The sequence below is a fragment of the Salvelinus namaycush genome, unplaced genomic scaffold (assembly GCF_016432855.1).
Source record: "Salvelinus namaycush isolate Seneca unplaced genomic scaffold, SaNama_1.0 Scaffold23, whole genome shotgun sequence".
In the NCBI taxonomy this organism is placed as follows: Eukaryota; Metazoa; Chordata; class Actinopteri; order Salmoniformes; family Salmonidae; genus Salvelinus; species Salvelinus namaycush.
The window spans coordinates 331,317-353,719 of record NW_024059119.1 but is presented as its reverse complement, the minus strand read 5'-3'; positions in this window follow the sequence as shown (position 1 = coordinate 353,719).

The window sequence follows — 22,403 nt, the reverse complement described above, 5'->3', positions numbered from 1 at the left end:
TCTCCTGTGTGTATTCTCTGGTGTATATTCAGATAGCTAGATGTAACAAAACTCTTCCCACATTGATTACAGCTATACGGTTTCTCTCCTGTGTATGTTCTCTGGTGCCATGTCAGTTCAATAGATTGACAAAAACTCTTCCCACATTGACCACAGCTATAAGGTTTCTCTCCTGTGTGTGTTCTCTGGTGTAAACTCAGAGAGCCAGATCTAGTAATACTCTTCCCACATTGACCACAGCTATACGGTTTCTCTCCTGTGTGTGTTCTCTGGTGTGTAGTCAGAGAGCCAGATGTAGTAAAACTCTTCCCACATTGATCACAGCTATAAGGTTTCTCTCCTGTGTGTGTTCTCTGGTGTGTAGTCAGATTGCTAGATGCAGTAAAACTCTTCCCACATTGATCACAGCTATAAGGTTTCTCTCCTGTGTGTGTTCTCTGGTGTGTAGTCAGATTGCTAGATGCAGTAAAACTCATCCCACATTGAACACAGCTATAAGGTTTCTCTCCTGTGTGTATTCTCTGGTGTACTGTCAGAGAGTCAAATGTAGTAAAACTCTTCCCACATTGATCACAGCTATAAGGTTTCTCTCCTGTGTGGGTCCTTTGATGAATTTTAATGCCTGCTGATGAGGTGAATCTCTTCCCACAGTCAGAGCAGCAGTGAGTTCTCTTCCCTGTGGATCTCTGCAGGTGTTTATTGAGGTGTTCTGATCTGGAGAGACTCTTCTCTGCCTCTTCAGCATCATGAGGTTGTTGAGGCTCCCCAGAGGATCCACGATAGTCCCGTTTCTCTCCTGTGTGAACAACAAAGTCAGACAGATGATTGAAGGCCCACAACAGCGGTAATCCACTGTAAAAGGTGATGCCAACAGCATAGCCATGATGTTGTACAACAATTGATGTCTGTAATGAATGTTAAAATTATTTGACAATTGTCTTAAAATGAGCAAGAATAGTCATAGATTGTTTGGCTTTCACATTAGTAGTAACATCAATGATTGTAGACTAGAAATAAGTTATTCATGTTGTTGAAACTCTAAGCAGTGCGCCAGACGACTTTTGGTCTCCAATATAGGCCCCTTTCTGTGTTTAATAAAATTGCGGCACGAGGGCAAAGCACATACAATTTGATTGTAGAAACTCCTCCTTGCTAATGAGGAAACCGATAGTTATGGATGTAGTATATCTGCTAATGAGGAAACCACTAGTTATGGATGTAGTATATCTGGTAATGAGGAAACCACTAGTTATGGATGTAGTATATCTGCTAATGAGGAAACCACTAGTTATGGATGTAGTATATCTGCTAATGAGGAAACCACTAGTTATGGATGTAGTATATCTGGTAATGAGGAAACCACTAGTTATGGACGTAGTATATCTGCCAGGAGCAAAAATGGTGAGCAAAGATTTTAGTTTTTCACAATGTATTCTGAATGTGAATGGGGGAAAACTCAGGGGAGTAACCTCCATGTCCAGGTTGCTTATGAGTGCATTTCACACTACTTTGGATTATAATTGTAATGCTCGTTTGAATGTCCTGCTTAATATAATGTTTGTGTCATCATCGCAAATCAACCGCTCTGTATTTAAAAAACACTTCAACCAGTAAAATGCACTTTGGCTTTTCCATCAGCCTGACAATGAGGGTTTGTACACTGTTTGCCAAATTGGCCCATAACTTCACCTAACAACAAATATACCTGTAATGAACGAAGAAGCACTTTGGTTGTTGTTGCATGACATATAGTGTACCCTAGGACCCATAACTTCAGCTAACAACATAGACCTATTGTAGGACCCATAACTTCACCTAACAACAACATAGACCTACTGTAGGACCCATAACTTCACCTAACATAGACCCACTGTAGGACCCATAACTTCACCTAACAATAACATAGACCTACTGTAGGACCCATAACTTCACCTAACAATAACATAGACCTACTGTAGGACCCATAACTTCACCTAACAACAACATAGACCTAGGACTATAAATCATTTAATATTTCAAGTGAAACATGGAAACTAAAATGGCTTTGTCATAACATTTCATAACCAGATAATTTTGTAATAATCCCACTAGGCTACTCTGTAATGTGTTTTCATTCTAAATGTCCTGAATAAAGGAAAATAGCTCTGTGTGTTGTACAATAGCCTATCCATCAAGGAACAGTTCTCTACACATTATGAGCTAAGTATCTCTGTGTCCAAACAGACTAACGAGACCCGACAGTAAATCAAGCAGACAATAACACAATATAAACATCAATTTGTTAGGGATGTTGGATCCAACGTGGAGCACGGCATAACTGTCTTTACCAGAGTAATGAATGAAGAAGCACTTTGGTTGTTGTTGCATGTCGTTATGTTTGTAATTTTTTATATATTTTTATTTTTAACTTTATTTAACTAAGTTAGTTAAGAACAAATTCTTTTTTTCAATGACGGCCTAGGAACAGTGGGTTAACTGCCTTGTTCAGGGGCAGAACGACAGATTTTTACGATCTTGCAACCTTTCGGTTACTAGTCCAACGATCTAACCACTAGGCTACCTGCTGCCCCGATTTGAATGGCATTCAAAAAATGATTTCCTGGATCAGCTGATGATAGTTGAACATGTAACTGTAACCAAACAGCTACAGTATTAAGAATTATGTGTAATTATTGAAGAACCGCGTTAATGACAGTATCGATTTGGGTGTTGTCAATAAAGTTAAGGTGACTCTCGGTTAGAACCATTGGATTTAGCAAACTCTGAAATGATTTAGGATTTCTGTGCCCATGAAAACTGTTTCCCCAGCATAATATAAGGAAACTAAATGTTACGTAGTTAAGAGTGCATTTCAGAGATCTGAATACAAAAAACTGTAGGAACAGGAAAATAACCTAAACCACAAGGCCAAATCTACACTGGAGGAGCTTACCAAGATGACATTGAATGTTCCTGAGTGGCCTAGTTACCGTTTGGACTTAAATCGTCTTTAAAATCTATGGAAAGACTTGAAAATGGCTTTCTAGCAATGATCAACAACCAACTTGACAGAACAGGAAGGATTTTAAAAAGAATAATGAATATTCACATGAAGATCAGTCTCCTATTGGATGACATCACGACTTCCCATCAAGCCAACTCCTTGAAGGCCTTACTATGACATCACTCACTCCTTCTAGTTTGTAGTTGTCTAAAAAAACACTATTTTGCTCAAAACATTTATTTGTTTCCCTTTAGTGTGTTATACTTTACTGTATTTATATATCACTTTTCAACAGGAAAAGTTTAAAAATAATCAAGGGAGAACGTCAAGAAAAAATCACAGTACAAAAACATATGCAAGTATAGAATGCCCTTTCAAAAATCACACATTACTTCAACAACTGCAGAGTTTGTGCCCCTGTTTTATAAGATAGTGCTCACTGTATTTACTGGTGTTAATCAGATCAACGTCCCTGTTTTATAAGATAGTACTCACTGTATTTACTGGTGTTAATCAGATCAATGTCCCTGTTTTATAAGATAGTACTCACTGTATTTACTGGTGTTAATCAGATCAATGCCCCTGTTTTATAAGATAGTACTCACTGTATTTACTGGTGTTAATCAGATCAATGTCCCTGTTTTATAAGATAGTACTCACTGTATTTACTGGTGTTAATCAGATCAATGTCCCTGTTTTATAAGATAGTACTCACTGTATTTACTGGTGTTAATCAGATCAATGTCCCTGTTTTATAAGATAGTAGTCACTGTATTTACTGGTGTTAATCAGATCAATGTCCCTGTTTTATAAGATAGTACTCACTGTATTTACTGGTGTTAATCAGACCAATGTCCCTGTTTTATAAGATAGTACTCACTGTATTTACTGGTGTTAATCAGATCAATGTCCCTGTTTTATAAGATAGTAGTCACTGTATTTACTGGTGTTAATCAGATCAATGTCCCTGTTTTATAAGATAGTACTCACTGTATTTACTGGTGTTAATCAGATCAATGCCCCTGTTTTATAAGATAGTACTCACTGTATTTACTGGTGTTAATCAGATCAATGTCCCTGTTTTATAAGATAGTGCTCACTGTATTTACTGGTGTTAATCAGATCTCCAGTCTTCTCTTCTTCATCCTCCTCTAATGTGACAGTAATCTCCCCCTCTTCATCCTCCACTCCAAAAACTTCATCTTCCTCCTTTTCTTTCACAGAAAAATCATCCTCCTCTTTCACTCCATAAACTCTGAACGCGTCTTTCTCTTCTTCTTTCACTGTAACACCCTCTACTTCTTGTTTTACTGTGACATCCTCTTCTTCCTTCTCCTCTTTCACGACAATGTTCAGCCCCAGAGCTTCTTTCTCCGTCCAGCAGACCGCCTCTTCTTTAACAAGAGTGGAGTAGTTTAGGGAGCTCATGTTCGGGGATGTTAGCTAGCTAGCTATCATTAGCGACTAGGCTAGTGCTAATTTAACCAGCCAGCTACTATAGCTGACTAATACAAAATAACGTAATATTCAATTAAATAGGTTAACAAGTAGATACGACATAAGTGTGGCTAAAACGCAGTAGCTAATATACACCGAAAGCGTCTAAATAGCTTGAATCTTTCGGCTATGTTGGCTAGCAAGCTACCGAGGTGGTTGACGAGCTGTTTATGAAGAACCGTCCACTAGATTATACGTCACGCTGGCAGCATCGCCTGAAAGACGCACATCGCCGTCTGCTGACTGGAGGGGAAACGCAGTTGAGGATCATATTTTATTTTCAGACAAAGATTATTTTAAATGGACTTAATTAAATAATACTATTATATTGAGACATACAAAGACAGGAATGTGTTGATTGATTAGTGCAAATAAAAAATGTTTACCACAGCATATTTAAGGCAGTTTCATTAAGTCAAACTAAATCTAAATAATTAGCAAGCAACTGTAGGTCCATACTGCTCCTACGTGGTGTAACAATACATCATATAGATGTATATAATGAACAGACTAGGTCTATACTGCTCCTACATGGTGTAACAATACATCATGTAGATGTATATAATGAACAGACTAGGTCTATACTGCTCCTACACGGTGTAACAATACGTCATGTAGATGTATATAATGAACAGACTAGGTCTATACTGCTCCTACATGTAGATGTACACTACCGTTCAAAAGTTTGGGGTCACTTAGAAATGTCCTTGTTTTTGAAAGAAAATTACATTTTTTAATTTATCATTTATAAAAACCTGTTTTCGCTTTGTCATTATGGGGTATTGTGATGTCATTATGGGGTATTGTGATGTCATTATTGGGTAATGTGATGTCATTATGGGGTATTGTGATGTCATTATTGGGTAATGTGATGTCATTTTGGGGTATTGTGATGTCATTATTGGGTAATGTGATGTCATTATGGGGTATTGTCATGTCATTGTTGGGTATTTTGTGTAGATTGATGAGGGGGAAAAAAATATTGAATCAATATTAGAATAAGGCTGTAATGTAAAAAAATGTAGAAAAAGTGAAGGGGTCTGAAAACTTCCGAATGCACTGTGTATATAGGGGCAATACTTTGTGACATCATTTCATGAAACAGGAGGTCCAAATATATAACATAGGTTCACAATATCAACATTCAGTGAATCAAAATATATGACCAAGCTGGAAGTGTAAACGCCAGCCCAGCCACAATCATAGAGGTTCACTGATGATCAACCTCCTCCTTCACATCTGACTCCTGATGATCAACCTCCTCCTTCACATCTGACTCCTGATGATCATCCTCCTCCTTCACATCTGAATCCTGATGATCAACCTCCTCCTTCACATCTGACTCCTGATGGTCAACCTCCTCCTTCACATCTGACTCCTGATGATCAACCTCCTCCTTCACATCTGACTCCTGATGATCAACCTCCTCCTTCACATCTGACTCCTGATGATCAACCTCCTCCTTCACATCTGACTCCTGATGATCAACCTCCTCCTTCACATCTGACTCCTGATGATCAACCTCCTCCTTCACATCTGACTCCAGTGATCAATCCAGAGCGTCTTCTTTTTTGGGGAATCCCGATGGACGACGTCATCGAATAGGACGTCATCACCACCACCGCCCACAAGTTAATTGTCATTCAGGTTTTTAATGGGAAGAACATTAGCAATATGTCCTGTCTGGTAACTTGTCTCGTTCAAAGGATTTACATTGGCAGGTGCACAGGGAGAAACACCATTAAAAAAACTTAGTTGATCTTAAACTGCGGAAACACTTTTGGAAGTCTTTAACTGCATCAAAGTCTGTGGCCTGTGATGTTGGGACAAATGATAGTCCCTTATTATACAAGAGACAAAATTCACAAATTCTACAGCACAACGGCAGAGTCATGTCTTCAGTGTAAAACTAACAATGACTCAATAATCCTTCTGGGAATGTTATGATGTCATAAAGTTATGGGCGGAGTTAGAAAGTTGGCTGTCAGAAGTACAGTTATACAATGTAAAATTACTTTTAATCTGTCTGTCTGTATATTTCAAAACATGGCATTTGAGGGTGCAGTGAGATACCCCAGAGTTGGACGATACTTTTCTCATAAATCATCTTAAATATTATACTTAATTAAACCTGGAAATCAACCAATCCTCTGTTGTTAATTCAAAAGAAAGGTCAAATGCTTTATTATCTAAAAGTTGAAAGTGACGGAGAGAAATAAAATGGTGCTGATGCGGGCGCTGGCTGTGTTCTAGTGGGTCTGGACAGGTGTGATGTAGTTAATGGAGATGGAGGTGTGTTCTAGTGGGTCTGGGTAGGTGTGATGTAGTTCATGGAGATGGAGGTGTGTTCTAGTGGGTCTGGACAGGTGTGATGTAGTTTATGTTTCTATGACGATTTTTGTATGTGAATGTTTTGTATTGTTTATAAAATATCAAATAAAATATTAAAACATTTCCAATGCAAAGTAACACCTCACAGTTCTATTTTTGGAGTTATTACATTAAACCAATCAGAATTTAGAAGAATGATAAAGTCAGGTGTGAAGTAATATGGAGGACCAGCCTATTCCCTATGATGTAAACTACAACAGAAATAACTTAAAATGTATAACTTTAAATTAAACCAATAATTTGCACTCATGACTTGAGTGATTAAAGTAAACCACAGTTTTGTAAATACATAAAGCCATCTAACCAAATATCAAAGAATGTTAGCTTTATGCAGTTATCTTAGCCAGCCAGCTAACACGAGCTATATGCAGTTATCTTAGTCAGCCAGCTAACATAAGCTATATGCAGTTATCTTAGCCAGCTAACACGAGCTATATGCAGTTATCTTAGCCAGCTAACATTAGCTATATGCAGTTAGCCAACCAGCTAACGTTAGCTATTTAGCCAACTAGCTATTAGCCTAACCAGCGTAGCCAACCAGCATGGTTATGGTCAGCGAGACCAACTACCGGAGAACAAGTTACAAAACTCCCGTAGTCTAATTAACAGAAAACATGCTGAAAAGTAGTGATGGGGAAACAAAGCTTCCTGAAGCATTGGGTCTTTCCAGCCAATTGTATAAAAAAAAATAGGTTCATTACTCAAGGCTTTGAGCGACACAGAATTTAGAACAGCCACATTTTATAGATGAAGTCACACGCCGTAGCAGCGTAGCCATTATGTCATATATTAAACCACTGGCCGTGTTCGAGAGCATCAACTCCATGCTGCATTGTGGGTAAACGGTGACTGGCTGACTGATTTATAAATAATAATGAGTAGTTATTTATGATGCAAAGTGATTTGTAAATTAGTCAGTCAGCAGTCACCTGCACTGTCGGCTGCAATGTCGAACGAGCCCAATACCAAACCAATCAGGTGTTCGACGAAATTATTTTTCAGACGTCATTGATCACGTGCTGCTGATAAAGTGACACTGCTTTGAATTATACAGTTTAGCGACTTCAGTACATGCCTCATAGCTCCAATCTCAAACTTAACCCTGTTCCTGCTGAAGAAGAGAAGGTCTCGCGAAAGAGGAGGCTGTTACAATGCAAAAACAAGTAGAAGGTGAGGTTGTTACCGTGAAAGAAGAAGAGAAAGACGTTTCAGCTAAAGAAGAGGAAAACGTGTTCAGAGTGAAAGAGGATGACGAAGTTTCAGTGAAAGAAGAGGAGACTGACGATGAACGTAAGTCTTAACAGAAGCACAAACTCTGTGGTTGGAAGTTGAACTGATGCTTGGTGTTAAAGTGGAAATCTGCATTTGCTACATCCATATTTTGACTTTAAAATTATTTATATATTATATATTTATAGCCATTGATTCTAGAAGAATATAACACATGCCTCATGAGCTTAGTTCAACTGTTGTACCCCATCAGAACCCCAAATAAGCTTTTTTTACTCCAATGTTTAGAAACAATGTAAATTAACACTGTATAGCCTCACCATGGTTAAAACTATAATGTTGATATCATGGATGGTCAGTCCTTTCATCCATAGTCTGTCTATGAATTTGAGAGTAGTTACATTTCTCCAGCCCCATCTTATTACCAAAACAGTGGTGGAATTACAGCTTTGTTATTGGTTGAACTGCAGATTGGTTGATTGATTGAGTGGCTTTTTTTAAAGGGGCAACCTAGTTTTTAAACAAACAAAATGGCTGCCTGGAGTCCTGAGCTGGTCATAGTATGATGTATTTAGTATGCCAAAAGTTCCCGGATGTCGTACTAAATTCGCCAAAATATGAAGTATACACGCAGTACTTTAGGGCCCATAATGCAATTCTTCAGGAAATGGGCGTGGCTTCACCTTTTTCAGATTTGAAGAAAATGGGGAAAATATGCAGCCGAAGTCCAACGAGAGAGCGGATACAAATGAACTGCTTTAAATAATTATGACAAATGTTGAGCAATGTAATAAAGTAATGACTTTTCAAATAAGTTACCTTACACGTTATATGACTATGGTTGTTCACTTGACAATCTTAAGACAAATGTCAAATAATGAACATTCATTACAGACGTCATTGTTTGTACAACATCATGGCTACACATCACCTTTTACAGTGGATTTCTGCTGTTGTGGGCCTTAAACCATCTGTCTGACTTGTTGTTCACACAGGAGAGAGACGTGACTATCGTGGATCCTCTGGGGGGCCTCAACAACCTCATGATGCTGACGAGGCAGACAAGAGTCTCTCCACGTCAAAACACCAGCAGAGACCCACAGGGAAGAAATCTCATTGCTGCTCTGACTGTGGGAAAGGTTACACATCTTCATCAGAACTTAAAATACACCAGAGAACACACACAGGAGAGAAATCTTATAGCTGTGATCAATGTGGGATGAGTTTTACTACATCGAGCAATCTGATTCGACACCAGAGAACACACACAGGAGAGAAACCTTATAGCTGTGATCAATGTGGGATGAGTTTTACTACATCAAGCCATCTGATTCGACACCAGAGAACACACTCAGGAGAGAAGCCTTATATCTGTGATCAATGTGGGAAGAGTTTTCCTACATCTAGCCAGCTGACTTCACACCAGAGAACACACACAGGAGAGAAACCTTATAGCTGTGATCAATGTGGGATGAGTTTTACTACATCAAGCAATCTGATTCGACACCAGAGAACACACACAAGAGAGAAACCTCATAGCTGTGATCAATGTGACAAGAGATACTCTGAAAAAAGGTATCTGATCAAACATCAGAAAATGCATACATGAAGAAGTTGTTTCATGATATCAATGAAATAATGTCACAATGTAGAATGTTTTAACATTGTAGTAGGAGTATTTTAATGATGTCACAATGTAGAATGTTTTAACATTGTAGTAGGAGTATTTTAATGATGTCACAATGTAGAATGTTTTAACATTGTAGAAGGAGTATTTTAATGATGTCCTACCTTATCCTTTGCCCTGTTCAATTGATTGCAGCATGGTATGGATATTAGCCTCAGCGTAAAATCCAGGCTCTGAATTGAAAGAATATTATTTAACAAAAAGTGACTAACAAAAAAAGAGCTGTGTTACACTTACTGCGTTGGTGACCCACTTTAATCAAAATGCAGCACTTCAAAATGTAGCTAGCTGTTTTCTACAAGTTGAAAAAGCTGCTTGTTTAAAAAAATACATGTTAGATGATAATTGTTGCAGATGTTTGTGTATATACACACATGAAAGCAGTATAATAAATTGGTCTATAATCAATGTTATTAACAATCTGACATCACTCCAGTATTTCTTGACAACATTCAAATGCTAATTGTCTTTATTCCACTACTGAAGAAGCATAACTCAAAAGTAATCATAATTATTCATGCAACCAGCTGACCGTTTTTGTGTATAATTATATTGACAATGTTGCCCTGCTTTTAGAATATCAGGATTCATTCTCAGATGTGCTAACCCAAATGCATGACATTGGGGACTGGGCCCCGATCCAACAACATGCCTATCTAGTGAACCCTGAAAAGAGAGAGAAGCTCTGCAGTGAGGTGGAAAGTTACTAGGGATATTGCAGGAGTTTCCTCTTGAAATCAGACATGTCCGTGGTGAGAACAACCTGGTTGCTGATTGTCTCAAGGGGGGCTGTCAAAATGTTTTGTGTTTTGCGTTTAGCCAGTGCATTGCCATGGATCACAGTTTATTTTTAGTGCACGTTTTTCCGTATTGGAGATGAGTTTTGTTTGGGCTCGTTCCAAGGGGACGAGAGTTCTAGAAGTGAGTGAATTTTAGGAAGAAAAATCTTTGTGGGAATAATAAAAAATAAATATTGTTTTTAATTGTTGTTTGCCAGTAGACAGACACCATGTTTATATTGGTGATGGTGAAGTGGAATGGAAGTTGTTTTCTGTTGTTGGTGAGCAAACTCTTAAGGTGTTAGTTAGTCTTTGGTTTTTCCATTTATGTTTTGAGGTTGGACTTTAGCAAGTCTAGCTCGTTAGCACGTAGGACGCACTGATTGGTGTCACCTCGTTAGTCAGTATGTGTTACACCTGTGCTGGCTTGTCCATCTCGTTAGTGGGAAGGTGTTTCATCTGAGCTGGTCCAGGTTATATTTAAGAGTGTCTGGCCCAGTGCTCCAGTTGTCTGGATAGATGTGGAGAGTCAACACCTTTAGTTGTTCCACTTTTTGGTTTACTTCCTGTCTTTTAAGTTTGGTGTGGGTTTTTCTTTTGTTTGCCTCTTCTTGGGCAGATTTAGTGGGTCTCATGGTTGGTGTCTTTTAGGTCCCATTTAGGTCCCACGAGATGTTACAACGAACTGAATCGTCAATGGAGGTCTTCCTCTTTATATAGCCTGCTACAGCATGCAATACTATTAACTCACAAGGGGGCAAAACGTTACATGTACAATATTATCCCATTTTGGAAACGTTACATGTACAATACTATCCCATTCTGTAAACGTTACATGGACAATACTATCCCATTTTGGAAACGTTACATGGACAATACTATCCCATTTTGGAAACGTTACATGTACAATAATATCCCGTTTTGGAAACATTACATGGACAATACTATCCCATTTTGGAAACGTTACATGTACAATACTATCCCATTCTGTAAACGTTACATGGACAATACTATCCCATTTTGGAAACGTTACATGGACAATACTATCCCATTTTGGAAACGTTACATGGACAATACTATCCCATTTTGGAAACGTTACATGTACAATAATATCCCGTTTTGGAAACGTTACATGGACAATACTATCCCGTTTTGGAAACGTTACATGTACGCCCCCTTGTGGAGGGAAATTAATATCTTAGATGGTAGCTGTAGATGGGATTCAAATGCATAATGGTATTAATACAGTGTCTAGACTACCTCTTTTGTATAATGATAAAATATTGAACAATTTGTGTACAAAGATATCTTGAAATGTGATATTAGGCCTGTATGGCAGTACTGTTACTGTATGGCAGTACTGTATTGGCTAGTGCTTTCTCCAATATGTTCTTCTATTTTACATTACATTGTATGTCAATGCCATTTATCTTTCAATATTTATTTAATATATATATTTAATTGCTTGACACATTTTCTCTTCCTTTGAAATTCTTATAGGACAGAACATGGACACAATGCAATTGGGATCAAGAAGAAGGTACAGATATGTTGTAGGACAGCTGCATTTGAAGTGTACATTTAACCTACATAGCAGTCAATACAAACTGACATCTATTAGCATACAAATGTGTACAAATGATCTTTTCAGATGTTCTCAGAAATTAATCTAGTGAGAGAGTGTGAGAGTCGACTGACTCTCAGATCATCCTCCACTGACTCGGCCCTGTCTACACCTCCAAGGTGCCCCGCTCACACAGGAATACACACTCAGAGCTTACTAGACTTGTATATAAACTACACTTTGCATGTTTCGCTCACCTCTTTTTTTTAAAACTAGGTTTGAGGGCATTTACCCAGGTCGTCAGGAGCCAGGTAATTTACCCAGGTCATCAGGAGCCAGGTCATTTACCAAGGTCGTCAGGAGCCAGGTAATTTACCCAGGTCGTCAGGAGCCAGGTCATCAGGAGCGGTCACCAAGTGAAGATTCACATCCCCATCGCCAAATGTGGTGGTTAACTTCTTTAATATCAAATGAGGAGAGAAACTTACCACACAAGTCAGAGTTATTCTTAAACTAAATCTTTATTCACTTATTAATAAGGGAGCAGGTAAATACAACGTACACATATAAAGTGAATCAATTAAGTGCTCTACGATAATGATGGCTGGTCGACCCACAGGACAAAAGTACAAAGGTCTTTTATAGCCAAGACACACCCCTTTCAACCTACATAACGCACAACAGACGTATAGAACGGGTCACAAGGTTAAGATTTGTATGAAAGATACCTATAATTCTCAGCAGACAGTATCTGCTGTAAAAACAGTACTCTTTGTGTAGAGACCAGGGTCTGGCCCTGGGGTCATCTCTCCCTGGTACCATATAGAACAGAAACATTAACTCATGCTCTGGAATAAGGTCTCTATAGGTTTTAATCACCCAAAAGACATTGTAAATCTCCTGTCAGTGTTTTCTCCCAGAGGCCCATCCTCAGTAGAACACACAGACACAATAGTTCTAAGAACCCTCTATTCTGTTGCATAAAACAACCATTTGATGCAATAAAAGTATTATAACATAATGTTGCAGTTTTGCTCTGTGTCCACTGAAAGTTGACTAGTAACAACAAATGGGACCTAAAAGACACCCACCATGAGACCCACTAAATCTGCCAAGAAGAGGCAAACAAAAGAAAAACCCACACCAAACTTTAAGACAGGAACCAAACCAAAAAGGTAGCGCAACTAAAGGTGTTGACTCTCCACATTTATCAAGACAACTGAGGCACTGGGCCAGACACTCTTAAATATAACCTGGACCTGCTCAGGTGAAACACCTTCCCACTAACGAGATGGACAAGCCAGCACAGGTGTAACACATACTGACTAACGAGGTGACACCAATCAGTGTGTCCTACGTGCTAACGAGCTAGACTTGCTAAAGTCCAACCTCAAAACATAAATGGAAAAACCAAAGACTAACTAACACCTTAAGAGTTTGCTCACCACCAACAGAAAACAACTTCCATTTCACATTATAATCAACTACGATGCTTCACCTTCACCAATATAAACATGGTGTCTGTCTAACAACAATTAAAAACAATATTTATTTTTCCCACAAAGAAACCTAAAACTAACTAGCTTCTAGAACTCTCTTTACCTTGAAACGAGCCCAAACAAAACCCATCTCCAATAGGGAAAAACGTGCAGTCAAAATAGTGACCCATGGCAACGCACTGGCTAAACGCAAAACTTGCTGACTGCCCACCCTTGAGACAATCAGCAACCAACTCCTGCAATATCCGTAGTAACTTTCCACCTTACTTCTCTCTCTCTTTTCAGGGTTCACTCGATAGGCATGTTGTTGGATCAGTCCCCAATGTCATGCATTTGGGTTAGCACATCTAAGAATGAACGATTGTTAATAAAAATTGATTATAGAACAATTTATTATACTGCTTTCATGTGTGTATATACACAAACATCTGCAACAATTATCATATTACGTGTATTTTTTTAAAACAAGCAGCTTTTTCAACTTGTAGAAAACAGCTAGCTACATTTTGAAGTGCTGCATTTTGATTAAAGTGGGTCACCAACGCAGTAAGTGTAACACAGCTGTTTTTTAGTTCGTCACTTTTTGTTAAATAATACTCTTTCAATTCAGAGCCTGGATTTTCTCCTGAGGCTAATATCCATATCATGCTGCAATCAATTGAACAGGGTAAACGATGAGGATAAGGTAGAACATCATTAAAAAACTCCTTCTACAATGTTAAAACATTCTATATTGTGACATCATTAAAATACTCCTACTACAATGTTAAAACATTCTACATTGTGACATCATTAAAATACTCCTACTAAAATGTTAAAACATTCTACATTGTGACATTATTTCATTGATATCATGAAACAACTTCTTCATGTATGCATTTTCTGATGTTTGATCAAACACCTTTTATTAGAGTATCTCTTGTCACATTGATTACAGCTATGAGGTTTCTCTCCTGTATGTGTTCTCTGGTGTCGAATCAGATGACTTGATGTAGTAAAACTCATCCCACATTGATCACAGCTATAAGGTTTCTCTCCTGTGTGTGTTCTCTGGTGTGAAGTCAGCTGGCTAGATGTAGGAAAACTCTTCTCACAATGATTACAACTATAAGATTTCTCTCCTGTGTGTGTTCTCTGGTGTATAGTCAGAGAGCTTGATGTAGTAAAACTCATCCCACATTGATCACAGCTAAAAGGTTTCTCTCCTGTGTGTGTTCTCTGGTGTGAAGTCAGGTGGCTAGATGTAATAAAACTCTTCCCACATTGATTACAGCTATAAGGTTTCTCTCCTGTGTGTGTTCTCTGGTGCACTGTCAGATAGCCAGATGTAGTAAAACTCTTCCCACATTGATCACAGCTATAAGGTTTCTCTCCTGTGTGTGTTCTCTGGTGTTTAGTCACAGAGCTAGATGTAGTAAAACTCTTCCCACATTGGTCACAGATATAAGGCTTCTCTCCTGTGTGTGTTCTCTGGTGTACAGTCAGAGTGCCAGATGTAGTAAAACTCTTCCCACAATGATTACAACTATAAGGCTTATCTCCTGTGTGTATTCTCTGGTGCACTGTCAGATAGCCAGATGTAGTAAAACTCTCCCCACATTGATCACAGCTATAAGATTTCTCTCCTGTGTGTGTTCTCTGGTGTATAGTCAGAGAGCTTGATGTAGTAAAACTCATCCCACATTGATCACAGCTAAAAGGTTTCTCTCCTGTGTGTGTTCTCTGGTGCACTGTCAGATAGCCAGATTTAGTAAAACTCTTCCCACATTGATCACAGCTATAAGGTTTCTCTCCTGTGTGTGTTCTCTGGTGCACTGTCAGATAGCCAGATGTAGTAAAACTCTTCCCACATTGATCACAGCTATAAGGTTTCTCTCCTGTGTGTGTTCTCTGGTGTTGAGTCAGATGGCAAGATCGACCAAAACTCTTCCCACATTGATCACAGCTATTAGATTTCTCTCCTGTGTGGATCCTTTGATGAATTGTAATGCCTGATGAGGTGAATCTCTTCCCACAGTCAGAGCAGCAGTGAGTTCTCTTCCCTGTGGATCTCTGCTGGTGTTTATTGAGGCGTTCTGATCTGGAGAGACTCTTCTCTGCCTCGTCAGCATCATGAGGTTGTTGAGGCTCCCCAGAGGATCCACGATAGTCCCGTATCTCTCCTGTGCGAACAACAAAGTCAGATGATTAAAGGCCCACAACAGTGGAAATCCACTGTAAAAGGTGATGCCAACAGCGTAGCCATGATGTTGTACAACAATTGACGTCTGTAATGAATGTTAAAATTATTTGACAATTGTCTTAAAATGAGCAAGAATAGTCATATTTTAGTAGTAACATCAATGATTGTAGACTAGAAATAAGTTATTCATGTTGTTGAAACTCTAAGCAGTGTGCCAGACGACTTTTGGTCTCCAATATAGGCCCCTTTCTGTGTTCAATAAAATTGCGGCACAAGGGCGATGCGCACACAATTTGATTGCAGAAACACCTCCCCGCTAATGAGGAAACCGATAGTAATGGATGTAGTATATCTGCTAATGAGGAAACCACAAGTTATGGATGTAGTATATCTGCCTGGAGCAAAAATGGTGAGCAAAGCTTTTAGTTTTTCACAATGTATTCTGAATGTGAATGGGGGAAAACTCAGGGGAGTAACCTCTATTTCCAGGTTGATTATGATTACATTTCACACTACTTTGGATTATAATTGTAAGGCTCGTTTGAATGTCCTGCTTAATATAAATGTTTGCTACAGTATTAAGAATTATGTGTAATTATTGAAGAACCGCGTTAATGACAGTATACATTTGGGTGTTGCTAATAAAGTTAAGATTTCTTTGTATTTCACCTTTATTTAACCAGGTAGGCCAGTCGAGAACAAGTTCTCATTTACAACTGCGACCTGGCCAAGATAAAGCAAAGCAGTGCGACAAAAAAACAACAGAGTTACATACACTTGGGATAAACAAACGTACAGTCAATAACACAACAGAAAGTCTATATACAGTGTGTGCAAATGGAGTAAGGAGGTAAGGCAATAAATAGGCCTTAGTAGCGAAGTAATTACAAATTAACACTGGAGTGATAGATGTGCAGATGATGATGTGCAAGTAGAAATACTGGTGTGCAAAAGAGCAAAAAAAGTTAATAAAACATGGGGATGAGGTAGGCAGTTGTATGAGCTATTTACAGATGGGCTGTGTACAGCTGCAGCGATCGGTAAGCTGCTCAGATAGCTGATGCTTAAAGTTAGTGAGGGAGATATGTCTCCTACTTCAGCGATTTTTGCAATTCGTTCCAGTTATTGGCAGCAGAGAACTGGAAGGAAAGGCGGCCAAAGGAGGTGTTGGTTTTGTGGATGACCAGTGAGATATACTTCCTGGAGCGCGTTCTATGGGTGGGTGTTGCTATGGTGACCAGTATTCTGAGTTAAGGCGGCCTAGCAAAGACTTATAGATGACCTGGAGACAGTGGGTTTGGCGACGAATATGTAGCAAGGGCCAGCCGACGAGAGCAGTGGTATATGGGGCTTTGGTGACAAAACGGGTGGCACTGTGATAGACTGCATCCAGTTTGCTGTGTAGAGTGTTGGAGGCTATTTTGAAAATGAAATCGCCGAAGTCAAGGATCGGTAGGATAGTCAGTTTTACGAGGGTATGTTTGGCAGTGTGAGTGAAGGAGGCTTTGTTGCGAAATAGGAAGCCAATTCTAGATTTAATTTTGGATTGGAAATGCTTATTATTAGTCTGGAAGGAGAGTTTACAGTCTAGCCAGACACCTAGATATTTATAGTTGTCCACATATTCTAAGTCAGAACCGTCCAGAGTAGTGATGCTAGTCGGGCGGGTGTGGGCAGCGATCGGTTGTTGATTGATCGGTTGTTCTTATCGGCTGTTGAGTCTGCTGATAAGAATATGGTGATTGACAGAGTCAAAAGCCTTGGCCAGGTCGATGAAGACGGCTGCACAGTACTGTCTTTTATCGATGGCGGTTCTGATATCGTTTAGTACCTTGAGCGTGGCTGACGTGCACCCATGACCAGCTCTGAAACCAGATTGCATAGCGGAGAAGGTACGGTGGGATTCGAAATGGTCGGTAATCTGTTTGTTAACTTGGCTTTCGAAGACCTTAGAAAGGCAGGGTAGGCTAGATATAGGTCTGTAACAGTTTGGGTCTAGAGTGTCACACCCTTTGGAGAGGGGGATGACCACGGCAGCTTTACAATCTTTAGGAATCTCGGACGACACGAAAGAGAGGTTGAACAGACTATATATATGTATATACACTGCTCAAAAAAATAAAGGGAACACTAAAATAACAAATCCTAGATCTGAATGAAATATTCTTATTAAATACTTTTTTCTTTACATAGTTGAATGTGCTGACAACAAAATCACACAAAAATAATCAATGGAAATCAAATTTAGCAATCCATGGAGGTCTGGATTTGGAGTCACACTCAAAATTAAAGTGGAAAACCACACTACAGGCTGATCCAACTTTGATGTAATGTCCTTAAAACAAGTCAAGATGAGGCTCAGTAGTGTGTGTGGCCTGTATGACCTCCCTACAACGCCTGGGCATGCTCCTGATGAGGTGGCGGATGGTCTCCTGAGGCATCTCCTCCCAGACCTGGACTAAAGCATCCTCCAACTCCTGGACAGTCTGTGGTGCAACGTGGCGTTGGTGTATGGAGCGAGACATGATGTCCCAGATGTGCTCAATTGGATTCAGGTCTGGGGAACGGGCGGGCCAGTCCATAGCATCAATGCCTTCCTCTTGCAGGAACTGCTGACACACTCCAGCCACATGAGGTCTAGCATTGTCTTGTATTAGGAGGAACCCAGGGCCAACCGCACCAGCATATGGTCTCACAAGGGGTCTGAGGATCTCATCTCGGTACCTAATGGCAGTCAGGCTACCTCTGGCGAGCACATGGAGGGCTGTGCGGCCCCCAAAGAAATGCCACCCCACACCATGACTGACCCACCACCAAACCGGTCATGCTGGAGGATGTTGCAGGCAGTAGAACGTTCTCCACGGCGTCTCCAGACTCTTGTCACGTCTGTCACATGCTCAGTGTGAACCTGCTTTCATCTGTGAAGCATTGGAAAGGCTTTTCTCCTCTGTATCCTCTCATGAGCTATTCGTGAAAATCTATTTTTGGGAGCAGAAAATGCTTTTCTCCTGTGTGTATTCTCTCATGCCTTTTCAGGTTAGTTAACATGGTAAACTCTTTCTACACTGGGAGCATTGGAAAGGCTTTTCTCCTGTGTGTATCCTCTCATGAGCTTTCAAGTGCCCTATCTTAGTAAAACTCTTTCCACACTGGGAACATTGGAAAGGCTTTTCTCCGGCGTGTGTCCTCTCATGCAGTTTTAGGTTCCCTAACCAGCAAAAACTATTTTCACAGTGGGAGCAGTGGTGTTGTCTTGCTGGTTTGGGCGTCTCTGGGTCTGGTTCCCCTGAAGGATTCTTCCCGCTGTCAGAGTGAGAGTCTGGTTCCTCTCCTTGCAAAGACACACAGAGTATGTCGTTAAACAGAGACCTAAATGAAACCTCCACATGATAAAACTGTCTTCCTATGAGGTTTAATCTAGACTAGATCCCTCAATAAAAGATCAGAACTGGTCATCACAGAGTGGCTGTAGTGCTTTGCAGGCTGGGTAAATCCATTTGAATTCAATACATTTTTGACAGCATCCCTTTTGATTTAAAAAAATCTTTCCTTACATGTTTGACTATGGAAGAAGTGGTAAGAAAGTGACTTCATGTAACTGAATGTAAAAACATTCATGAGATTTACAGTACCAGTCAAAAGTTTGGACACACCTACTCATTCAAGGGTTATAATTATTTGTTTTACCATTTTATCTACATTGTAGAATAATAGTGACGAAATCAAAACTATGAAATAACACATATGGAATCATGTAGTAACCAACAAAAAGTGGTGAACAATTCAAAATATAGCCACCTTGATGACAGCTTTGCACACTCTTGGCATTCTCTCAACCAGCTTCACCTGGAATGCTTTTCCAACAGTCTTGAAGGAGTTCCCACATATGCTGAGCACTTTTTGGCTGCTTTCCTTCACTCTGTGGTCCAACTCATCCCAAACCATCTCTATTGGGTTGAGGTCAGGTGATTGTGAAGGCCAGGTAATCTGGTGCAGCACTCCATCACTCTCCTTTTTGGTCAAATAGCCCTTACACAGCCTGGAGGTGTGTTGGGTCATTGTCCTGTTGACAAATGATAGTCCCACTAAGCCAAACCAGATGGGATGGCGTATCGCTTCAGAACGCTGTGGTAGCCAGACAGGTGCGCGCCTTTCCAAATCATGTCAATCAATTGAATTTACCACAGGTGGACTCCAATCAAGTTGTAGAAACATCTCAACAATGATCAATGGAAACAGTATGCACCTGAGGTCAATTTCAAGTCTCATAGCAAAGGGTCTGAATACTTATGTAAATAAGGTATTTCTGTTTTTTATTTTTAATAAATGTGACATTTTTTCTCCAAACCTATTTTCTCTTTGTCATTACGGGGTATTGTGTGTAGACTGATGAGGATTTTTATTTATTTAATCCATTGTAGAATAAGGCTGTAATGTAACAAAATGTGGAAAGACAAGTGACAAAAAGGGGGTTAAAGACTTAAAGACATGTAAAAAATATAGATATAATTTTTTACATCTCTTAGATATAAGACAGACACTTCAGAACAAACTTCCTTTAGATGTTCTGGGAGAAACAATACTACTATGGTTACTGTTGTTCCATGTTGTGAATGTTATCCAATGTGTTACTATGGGTTATAGCAGTATGGACAAATATTTTTTGTTGATACTTCCATGGGTCTTACAGTTCAAAATCAAATAGCAAAATTATCCTTGGTATAACCTTCTTAGAACAGTACAATACAGGGGAAGCCCTTCATGTTGTTTAAACCTTAAAACAATTCCATATAGCTTAGAAGAACCTCCCCCTCAGACAGGGCTTAGACTGTAATGGGTTAAAACTATCTGAGACTTACATTACTCAGACTAGTTATCCTGGGATCTAACATTACTCTGAGACTAGTTATCCTGGGATCTAACATTACTCTGAGACTAGTTATCCTGGGATCTTACATTACTCTGAGACTAGTTATCCTGGGATCTTACATTACTCAGACTAGTTATCCTGGGATCTAACATTACTCTGAGACTAGTTATCCTGGGATCTAACATTACTCTGAGACTAGTTATCCTGGGATCTTACATCTTACATTACTCTGAGACTAGTTATCCTGGGGAATCGTTTTAATACATTTGCAAAAAATCTAAACCTGTTTTTGATTTGGCATTAAGGGGTATTGTGATGGCATTATGGGGTATTGTGATGGCATTATGGGGTATTGTGATGGCATTATGGGGTATTGTGATGGCATTATGGGGTATTGTGATGGCATTATGGGGTATTGTGTGTAGATTGATGAGGGTAAAAAAAAAAAAAACATTTTTAGAATGGGATGCACCGATATCACATTTTTTTGCCAATATTTTCCTTGCCCCAAAAAACGATACCGATAACCGATATTTAAAATTTTAGCGGCCTTTTAAGCATTCTAGTACAGCATTCTAATAGTTAACACACACGGATGCAGCGGTCTAAGCCACTGCATCTCAGTGCAAGAGGTGTCACTACAGTCCCTGGTTCCAATCCAGGCTGTATCACATCCGGCCGTGATTGGGAGACTCATAGTAGTTGTCTATTATTGGTGTAGAGAGGACGACAAAGGAGAGGGATTCCACATGTGGATAGGAAGATACAAATTATCATTATTACTGGAAAAAATTCATTTAAAATCCAGGAATTTTACAACTTTAGCTCTCTAGGTCATGCCAGTAGGTTACAGTAGGTTGTATCTCTCTAGGTCATGCCAGTAGAATACAGTAGGTTGTAACTCTCTAGGTCAAGCCAGTAGGTTACAGTAGGTTGTAACTCTCTAGGTCATGCCAGTAGGTTACAGTAGGTTGTAACTCTCTAGGTCAAGCCAGTAGGTTACAGTAGGTTGTAACTCTCTAGGTCAAGCCAGTAGGTTACAGTAGGTTGTATCTCTCTAGGTCATGCCAGTAGGCTACAGTAGGTTGTATCTCTCTAGGTCATGCCAGTAGGCTACAGTAGATTGCAACTCTCTAGGTCATGCCAGTAGGCTACAGTAGATTCTATCTCTCTAGGTCATGCCAGTAGGCTACAGTAGATTCTATCTCTCTAGGTCATGCCAGTAGCGTACAGTAGGCTGTAATGCTCTAGGTCATGCCAGTAGGTTACAGTAGGTTTTATCTCTCTAGGTCATGCCAGTAGACTACAGTAGGTTGTAACTCTCTAGGTCAAGCCAGTAGGCTACAGTAGGTTGTATCTCTCTAGGTCATGCCAGTGGGCTACAGTAGGTTGTATCTCTCTAGGTCATGCCAGCAGGTTACAGTAGGTTGTATCTCTCTAGGTCATGCCAGTGGGCTACAGTAGGTTGTATCTCTCTAGGTCATGCCAGCAGGTTACAGTAGGTTGTATCTCTCTAGGTCATGCCAGTAGGTTACAGTAGGTTATATCTCTCTAGGTCATGCCAGTAGGTTACAGTAGGTTGTATCTCTCTAGGTCATGCCAGTAGGCTACAGTAGGTTGTATCCAAGTGGAAACAATTATCAACCTATATGGAAAGTGTCGAATTTGGTCCACAACAAAATGAATGGCTTATTTACTACGTGAGGTTTACTTGATCCAAC